At 39.6% G+C, this 10,130-nt stretch overlaps 1 long non-coding RNA gene across 1 annotated transcript; it reads right to left on the reverse strand.

The window, feature by feature from the left end:
- Positions 1 to 2,159: 2,159 nt before the first annotated feature.
- LOC118967920 (uncharacterized) lies at positions 2,160 to 8,252 on the reverse strand. The gene is made up of 3 exons (XR_005055250.2): positions 6,855 to 8,252; positions 5,637 to 5,840; positions 2,160 to 2,962 (listed from the first exon to the last, which is right to left on the reverse strand). It is a non-coding gene; the product is annotated as an uncharacterized lncRNA (long non-coding RNA).
- Between the last annotated feature and the right edge of the window lie 1,878 nt (positions 8,253 to 10,130).

Genomic DNA, 10,130 nt, shown 5'->3' on the forward strand with positions numbered 1-10,130 from the left:
AAAGCAATATGGAGGTTCTTCAAAAAACTAAAAAATAGAAATACCGTTTGACCCAGGAATTCCACTCCTAGGAATTTACCCAAAGAAAACAAGTTCTCAGATTCAAAATGACATATGCATCCCTATGTTTATCGCAGCACTGTTTACAACAGCCATGATATGGAAGCAACCTAAGTGTCCATCAGTAGATGAATGGATAAAGAAGATGTGGTACATATACACAATGGAATATTACTCAGCCATAAGAAAGAAACAAATCCTCCCATTTGCAACAACATGGATGGAGCTAGAGGGTATTATGCTCAGTGAAATAAGTCATATACCAAATGATTTCCCTAATTTGTGGAATATAACAACAAAGCAAAACTGAAGAAACAAAATAGCAGCAGACTCACAGACTCCAAGAAGGGACTAGTGGTTACCAAAGGGGAGGGGTGGGAAGGGCAGGTGGGGAGGGAGGGAGAAGGGGATTGTGGGGTATTATAATTGGTACCCATAGTGTGTCTGGGGTTACAGGGAAGACAGACAAATAGGGACTCTGTGCCATCTTACTATACTGATGGACAGTGACTGCAATGGGGTAAGGGGGGACTTGGAAATAGGGGTGAATGTAATAACCACATTGTTTTTCCTGTGAAACCTTCATAAGAGTGTATATCAATGATACCTTAATAAAAATAAAAAAATAAAAACACACACACACACAAAAAAAATGTGCACAATATCATTTTCAGGACCTCTCTCTCCAGCCACCAGAGCTATTCCCAAGTAAAAAATGTTTTGAAGTGCTCTTTGCCTATTTCCAGTCTCCATGGGACAGCTGTGGTAAACCTATTGTCAAATGGTCACTAATTGGTAAGACTCAGCTCTAAAAAAACCCTGCGGAACATGATTTTTCAAGTTCCCAGACATGGATTTGAACTTCAGTCACCAGTCCCGCTGGAACCTCTTCAATTTTCTCTTTTCCCTGCTTGAAATACATTACCCATCCATAACTATCACAAGCCAAGCCTCCTGGAAGTGTTGATTGACTGCTAATGGTGCCCCCAGGACTGTGTCAGAGTCTCGGGCTATGGAGGTGAGGTGGGTAAAGCCATTCCTGTTCTTGGAAAACTTACAGTTCAGATAAGAGATAGAATTACTAGGCATAAAAAGGCATCGATGATGTTAAGACTTGGTTTGGTGATCATTTGGCTAGATATATACGTGCGAAATCATCATATTGTACACTTGAAACTAATATAATGTTATATGCCAATTGTATCTCCATTTTTAAAAGAACAATGGTAAAATAAATCGATAAATTTAAAAAAAAAGCATAGAATCTTAGAGGACAAAATCCAGGTATGAGAAGCAGCACCCCAGCTGGTTCTCCACATTAGAGAGAAGGGCATTTCAGGCAATCGGATAAAGACATAAAGAAAAGATGAATCTGGCTTGTTTGTGGACTTTGAGGAGATGTGACTAAAATGGAGTCTGTTAGAAAAAAAAAAATGGCAAATGCGGTTAGTCAGCAAATGAGAACATGTCATCAAGACATCGGATGCTGGGCAGAAGCATCCAGATTTGTTTGAGTGGAAAACTTGGAATTATATTTACTCTCATCTTTCTCCCTGTGTCTCAAATTTGTAGAGAAAATGAAAGACTTATTTTTGCTCAATAATTCCTTCCTGGAAGTCTTCTATTTGTAGCAAAGGCAGTCAGAGCCCTCCGAAGGTATGTTAAGAAGAGTGGCTGAAACCTCAAGCTGGGAATTTTTGCATTTGTGTGTTTTTTCATAAGGCCCTTTTGCTATTTTTAAACTGAAATAATTTGGTTTGGAAGAATGAGAGAAATGATCTTTCATGAGAGGTGACTTTTCTGACAGCACATGGATTTTCCGTTTCAGCGGGTCTCAGGACACGTTGACTTCCTCAGCTATCATAAACTGCTTTGGGTTTGTCTCAGGATCTGCAATAGGAATGTAATACATGCAGCTGGGTAACAGGTACCCTAACTTTTAATATTTTTCTCAATTTAAAGCTTATTTCCATCACCCTGTGACCTAAATTATTGTCAAAGGAAAAAAGGACATTTGTGAGGCACGTATTATGGAGGAGTGTATTCATTAGGATAAACTAAGATAAACGTCTATAAAAAAATGAACTCTCAAATCCCAGTAGTTTAACAAAACACAAATGTATTCCCATGGTGTGGTGGCAGGTTGCTTGTCCTAATAGTTGCCCAGAGACTCTGGCTGGCAGAGGCTTCATCACCTGCAGCTCCACCATCCAGAACCTACGGTCACCCTGGTCCTACCATCAGAAGTGGACATTGGCTCTTAGCTGCTTTGATGTATTGGCCAGAAATAGTCACAAGACTCTGCCTCCTTGCAAGGGATCTGGGACATGGAGTCCTGTGAGTGTCCAGGGCGGGCAGGAGAGCCAGTGCTGGTGGGCACTGGTGAGGTGTGCCATGAGCACGCATGGGGCTCGCGCGCTTCATATGTTTTATTTAATCTCCACAGAAGGTTTAAGGAGTAATAATATCTCCTTTTTTGCAGATGAGAAGACCGAAGTAGTGTAGTGAAGTACAACGAGATTTGGGTTGGAGGTCCTGGGCTGGCTCTTACTTCTGTTATGTACCAGTTGTGAGACAAGTCGGCTGCCATGCCTCCCCTTCCGCACAATTCAACCGTGCGCGCCGCGGTTGGATGGTTTTCCCGACCTCCTCTTAGTGTCAGGTGCCCCTCATCCGTCCTCCCGTAGCGCTCCGTGCTACTCTGCCATCACGACAGGTTTGCATCATAACTGCTGTTATCATGGTGAATTTCCTGAGGAGAAGGGCTGTTCGTATTCATAGTTTTACCCCTTGTGCCTCGTCCAGTTTTGGGCACCTGCTACGTGCTTAATATTTATTGAGGGAATAAATTCCGATCCTTAATTTTCTGGTCATCTACTGGGTTAAGACATTAGATGAAAAGCTGTTGATAAAGACACAAAGTAACTTGCCATATTCTAGAAAAGCATAGCCAGACATAAATATTTTTACAAATTCCTGTTTTGTTTTGTTTTTTTATCTGTAACAAAATTACACAATATTATATGGTGGCAAACTACATAAAACTCTCAGGCATGTTGATTTACTATGGTGTCAGTCCTAGGGCTGCCATAACAAAGTGCCACAAACTGGGTGGCTTGGAACAACAGAAATTTACTGTCTTACAGTTCTGGAGGCCAGCAGTCAGCAAGACTGGTTCTGTCTGAGGACTGTGAGGGGTGATCTGCCCTATGCCTCTCCTCCTGGCTGCTGGTGATTGGCACCCTTCCTGTGCCTTGGCTTGTAGATGCAATGTTACAATCTCTGCCCGCTTCTCACATGGCCCTTTCCCTGTGTGTTTCTCTCCTGTCTTCTCATAAAGTCACAGTCATACCATATCAGGACCCATTCCAATGACCTCATCTTAACCAACAAGATTACATCAGCAAAAACCCTGTTTTGAAATAAGGTCACATTCTCAGATACTGTGGGTTATGACTTCAACATATTTTTTTAGGATACATGGTTCACCCCATAACAACTACAGGTCACAGTATTAAAATAGTTGGGCCAACATTGATAAGATTCAAATAAAAATCTAGATTTCTACTCTTGAAAACTCAGCAGATTTTAAGAGTAACTGCCTTCCCACATGGCATCAGCCCCCTGGAACTAAGGGGTGTCTTCCGCTCTATACGGGGCCCGTGCTCTCTAGTTTGCCACATTCTCCGCCAATCACTATTGTCTCCCTCGCCAAGGTTCAATGTCACTTGAAGCCAGGGCCAAGTTTCATCTTCACAACTGAACATGAGTTATGACAGTATCAAAATGCCAGAATTCCTACACTCCACCCACTTCATCCACTACATTACCTCTCTGGCCGAGACGATTTATTATTTTACAACTCTTGTTTTTTAAAAAAGCAAAAACCATCAGCTCTACAGATAGAGACAAAGGTTTAGTGAATTCATTTTCTTGTGTAGTCTTTCTTTAAGACTCACAATATTACTTACTACCAGAAAGAAGTCATTAATGACAAACTGTTTCAGAATGACTTATTTAAGAGAGTCTGGAATATAATCAGATTGAACCCATGAGAAATGAAAAGGTAATGTCAAGGAAAAAATAAGGTCACAAAAGCAGCTGAAATGACGCTGGCAATAATTAAGAGACACAGAAAATGAACTGTATTATAGACCCACCCAAGGGCATGATTAAAAGATTCTGTATTCAGGGAAAAAAATGGCAATACTATTAAAAGTCACAACAGTAAACTTTTAAGGAATACACACAGAGAATTTATAAGCAAGAAAAGAAAATTGTTGAAGGGACTCATGAAATGAGGGTAAAACATTAAATCTTGTTTTTGGGGGTATAATGTTAACTTTTGTTTTATTTATTACTAAATAGAAAATAATACCTCTGTGCAGCATTCAGGGACAATGGACTTAACAAAAGGAAACAACAGATCTTTAGATGTAAATGGAGATGAATCTCTGTCCCTCAGTCATTAAATTTTACGTATTCAAAACACACTTCATTTTTCACTTGCCCCCCCAAATCCAAACCCGCTTCTCCTGCTAAGATTCCCTGAATTAAAAACCAGCCCTATTTTCCAGTCACTGAGTTACAGACGTCCCTGCGTGCCTCAACCACATGCCATCAGGGATCTGGTTCTGTTATTTTTTTTACCTCATAAAAATATCAGTAGAAATCTGTTTCTTTTCTCCCGTTTTCACTGACCCCACCTTGCTTAGGCCCACTCCACCACGCACCTTTTGCAAACTGAGCTTCCTGGACTACTGCGCTTCCTGAAAATTGGTCGCCCACCACATGCCTCCCTAAATTTGCTGCCTTTTTTTCCACACCCACACCGAGGCGAGGCCATTCACACTTCCGCGTCTTATATAAAATATTCCCTCCATTCAAATGCATTTAATACCTCCCTCTTCACCTTGTATTACTCACCCTTCAACCCCTTCTCACTCACTCTGTGGAGTCTTCCTGGATGACTTCGTGCCCTTTCTTCTGTGCTCCTCCCCCATCTCTGTTTATATCTCAGTGCAGTTGCTTCTCAAACTGTGCCCATTGGCCAGCCATCTCCACAGCCTGGAAGCTTCTGAGAAATGCAGGATTCCAGACTCCCCAAGGCCTGCTGAATCACAGCCTGCATTTTAAGGAGCTCCCCAGCTGATTCTTATGCACATAAAAGTTTTAGATATGTGGCTAGAGATAATATTATCAGAGGTTTGGAGAGCTATCTTTTATACTGAACTCTGAGCTCCTCTAGATAAGAACCACGTATTTCATTTTTTGAATCGCTTAACAAAGTGACCGTGTCTGCTGAGCTGTATGCAATTTACAGTATGTAAATGAGTGAAAGAGAAACAAGCGAATGGTTTAGTGGTCGCCCAAATAGGAGTGGCAAGCCCAGGACTCCCTGGGCACCTCCGTGTCAGATTCTTTCTACCGCCCGTGATGTGCCACTTTAAAAATGTCTTTCATTTCCATTTCTAAATCTCAGAGCTGTCAAATGACACTCTTAGTTACAAGGCTATTTAAAGTGGTAAAGAGGACACTAGAACACGATAGGACAGGAGCTGTACTCTGACACTTACTGAGGACCTTCTCACTGCATCTTTTGGCCTCTGTCTGTTATAAGAACAAATGGGAAACACATTAACTGAACTTCTGTTCTCACAAGTTTCAAAGAGCATCTGTCATGATGAATAAAAATACATTTGTGCATCCCCAGTGTGTTTCAGTTCAGTCAGTCCTGGGTTACAGTCCAGTAAGGAGAGTTCAGTGAGGGAGAAGCCCAACTGAAAAACAACCAAAAAAGTAAGAAATAATTATAAATAAAAGTATGTTTCATCAATTTGTCAATGTGATGTTTTATGACACAACAATTTGTAGTTTGAAATATTAAGTGTATTTTTACAGTACATTTTAAAAAAATCCTTGGTGTATAATAGCTTCAGACTTACATTTTGAATAAGACATATTTATACTGCAAATGCCACATTTACTTATGCATTTCCAGGATGCTTGAACATTTTGGGAGGGAAGCAAACAGGATATTTTTATAATTGCTGCCAACATGTGTCGCTCTGGTTTTCACTTTTGAATTAATAACCGTATTATTCCATAAGTGTCCTATTCACTCACTAAGGCAACCGTATTTATTGCATGTGCTCCATGAGCCAGGCACTGCCAGAGGCTCTGCCCTCAGACAGTTTTGCCTCCGAGAATCTTACAGACTAAAGGGGAGACAGAGAAGCAAGCAGTTACCAGGGAGTCTTATGAAGGTGGATGTAAACATAGGTACTACACGGCATCGCAGCAGAAAGAGCACCGGGTCTAGGATTAGGAGACCAGAAACGTCTTTGCAATGAATATGACCATAACGGTAAGTCCCAAAGAATATACACGGGCAAATTATGTGGGGTGGGGCCTTCCAGATAGGACAGTGGCATATGCAAAGTCCCAAATCCAAGAGAAAGAAGACGGTTTAAAATAGTTGCGAGCTGCTCAGTGTGACTAGCACAGGGCATTGCTGGTGCCAGGGAAGGAATGGCATGGAGGGCAATAGGGGTTAATGCCCGATGGGAAGGCAAGGGAAGGAAGGATCTTGTGGGGTGCTGAATGCCCTACAAAGGAATTTGGATGTCATTCTAAATAACAAGACTCATATATAATGCTGTTCCGGTGCTTACTAACAGCTCTGCATTGTGCTAAGTTTATGTCAGTCTTCACAGCTGCTCTAGGAACTGGTATGACTCCCAATTTAATAAAAGTGAAGCTGAGGCACAGAGATGAAACATAACGAACTTTACCAAAGTGGCACAGCTGTGTCATAATGGAGCTGGGCTCCTAATGGCAGCAGGAAGGGGCATGATGTAATTTCTCGGTTGTGAAGATCATCCTGGCTTGAACGTGAACAAAGAATTTGAGAAGACATTTCAGTAATCCAAGCAAAATACACTGAAGCGCTGAACAAAGTAGAGGCATTGAGGAAAAGAAGAAGCAGATGCACGGAGAAATGTTATGGGGCTGGGAGAGGACCTGGTGATGGGCTGTTCAGGTGGGAGACCAAGTCTTACCAGAGAGACTTCTCTGCACAGGACACGAGTCCAAGATTTTAGGACGTATACCAACCAATATGTATTTTCCATGACCATATTTCTAATTAAATTGACTGAAATAAATATGAACAAAGCTTGGATGACACATAAATTAATATGAGTAGTGACATCATTTAAATAAGAAAATGGAAAGATCTAGGTTTCCCTCTGTAAAAAATAACATATGTCTTCTAACTGTGGTGTTACTTCATTCTTATCTTATGCACTTATAATACAGTGCTCTCTCTCTCTCTCTCTCTCTTGCTCTCTCTCTCTCTTTTTTCCCTGCCAATTGTAATTCCTCAGCAGAACCTCATTTGTGACTTTTTATTCTCCCAAATCTGGCAGCAACTGAAATTTGAGGTGTTTCACTGCAAGTTTCGGTCTAGGCTTGATACCTCAGATTCCAGGTTGTGAGGATAATCTTTGATCCCACTCTTCTCTCTACCTTGTCTCTGGTTTTGCTACTTTGTGAGCCAGTGTGTACACATGGGCTTTACACCCACAATCCCGCATGCCTGCCTTGCACCTGTCCATGAACCCTAACCTCGCTAGCTCAGGATTCCTATTACCCGCTGCCAGGCCAGTCTCTCAGCTCACTAGCTGGTTTGTACTCAGTGGTCTTGTCTCTTCTGCTGCAATTGTTTTTTGGTAACACTGATAATGTTATGAGAAAACTAACATCTTTCAAACACTGTGTTGCTTTTGAATCTTACCCATAATCTATATTAAAATGTCAACTAATTAGTATTTTTTAGCTGTGGCCAATGACCTAGTCCATCTCCAAAAAGAAACCTTTGAAATTTTAGAAGTTTTGTCATTTATTCTCATGATGTGCCTGTCTTTTCTCCTTGGATGTATGGCCAACGCTGGAACTCTTTCAATTTTATACCTTCACCTCCTTATCTTGAAAACAATTATCCTTCTACGGGTATGTTGTCAGGTCTTCACCCAACTTGTAGTCCGGCCTGTACTCTTGGTTCTGATCTTCCATATTCTCACCAGTTCTGCCAAGGTCCGTGTTCAGAGGCAAAGTTATATACAGCCATTAATCCCCATTTTAAGTGAAATTATAATGAGAATAGCCAAAGTTATGATAGTACATAGCCATGTTTTAAAAATAATCTATCATCAAAGGGAAAGGGAAGAAAATTTTATATCAACGAAAGGACAGAAAAACACATATTACATTTATACAAATCTAAAACATGTAAAATGATGCTTTCATTAGGGCAAGGATAAAGAAACAGCTAACATATTCTTTGTTATAATTTATCTCCCTGATATAAATAATATCTGTTATCATTTATTTCCCCATATAAATTTAAGAACATAGCAAATCAAAGCAAGGTTTGAAGAATACAGGATCAAGGGTAAAATGGCTGACATAAAAAATAGTGGATTAGGTAAATACTTCAAGTTCAGAAGGAGCAACAAAAGGAAAAGTACAAATTTAAGATGCACACTCATCTTGGAGATGATTAAGATGATAGAGATAACAAGTAAAAGTAAACTAGAATGATTAAAATACCACTATATAGCGTTATCATTGCCACTTTAAGTATTCCATGGGTAGATTTTTGTTGTTTTTAACCTACAGCTGATTTCACAGTTTATTACAAGGGTCAGCCAGATACAGCGCACAGACTAAGGCCCACTTCACATTGTTAAATGGTTAGTTGAAAAAAATCACCAGAAGAATAATGCTTCAAAAGAAGAAGAATGTTTCATGACACATAAAATCTAAATGGCATTCAAACTTCAGTATCCATAAAGTTTTATTGGAACACAACCACACTACGTGTGCATGTGCTATATGGCTGTTCTGGGGCTCAAGTGGAAAAGCTGGGTACTAGCTACGGAGACCATATGGCCAGAAAAGCCTGAAATACTTAATATCTGGCCCTTTACAGAAGAAGTTTGCCAAACCAATTTTGCGACTAAAATAAGTTTTGTCTTATTTGATGAAGACCGTTTAACCAACTTATTTTGTAAGTATTCACTCCACAAAGCAATGGATACCTAAGTAATAACATAATACACAAGTGAATAAAACAACCCATTTCTCATACAGATTATTGTGTCACTTAATTACCAGTCTAGGCAAAAAACAGTCATTTCAGTGGCATTTGTGACAGGTGAACAATCTAGAAAACTTACCTGAAATATTTTATTGCCAGTATATTGACTCCTGTCTACTTCTCTGGAAATTTCTTTTTAAGGGACACAGTGAAATTGGTTTGGACATACAATGGGAAATATAAAATCCTCAGAAATCCTGAAAAGGGACAGAGAATAGTAAATGTTACGGGGTCTACAAAAAATGACTGTCATTTTTTTCAGCACATAAAAATATTGCTTCAGCCCTAACTGGGACCCCTAAAAATGACATGTATTTTTGGAACAAATTTATGATATATTGACTTTGACCCTGGTATGTAAAGGCCACACTGAAATAGTTCCTTCAGGAAATCTATTGTATTTACATAGGTCATTGATGTAGTCTGTAATTTCATTTAACCTTTTATAAATTAAAGAGCTTTTGTCATTGTTTACATATTCTTAAAACTTAGGAATTAAAACAACTACATGGTATATACATCATAGGTAAGCCCATGTATAAAAGTTTACACAAGGCAGGCCATGTCTATATTAACCAACAGGTTTTATGAAAATTTAGGAAGAATATCTTTTGCTAAACTAAATGTGAGACACTAATAAAATAAATCAACAAAATTACATAGGCATGAAGATGAGGTTTAAAAACTAATAGTCCAGGAAAGAGTTATGTGTTCTATCTTTTATGTATTTCAGTATTTATTTAATAAAAAATAATATTTATTGAGCCTGCATCCATCACATGCAACGGTGTGGCTAAGGAGATGGGCTGTAGTAGGAAAACCCCAAACCCATCTCTAACAAGCCAGGTATATTTAAGCAATGTAACTAACTAGGTTTTCCTTTCAGTTTAGTATTTTGGTTGTTTTT

This window comes from Manis javanica, chromosome 7 (genome assembly GCF_040802235.1).
Source record: "Manis javanica isolate MJ-LG chromosome 7, MJ_LKY, whole genome shotgun sequence".
In the NCBI taxonomy this organism is placed as follows: domain Eukaryota; kingdom Metazoa; phylum Chordata; class Mammalia; order Pholidota; family Manidae; genus Manis; species Manis javanica.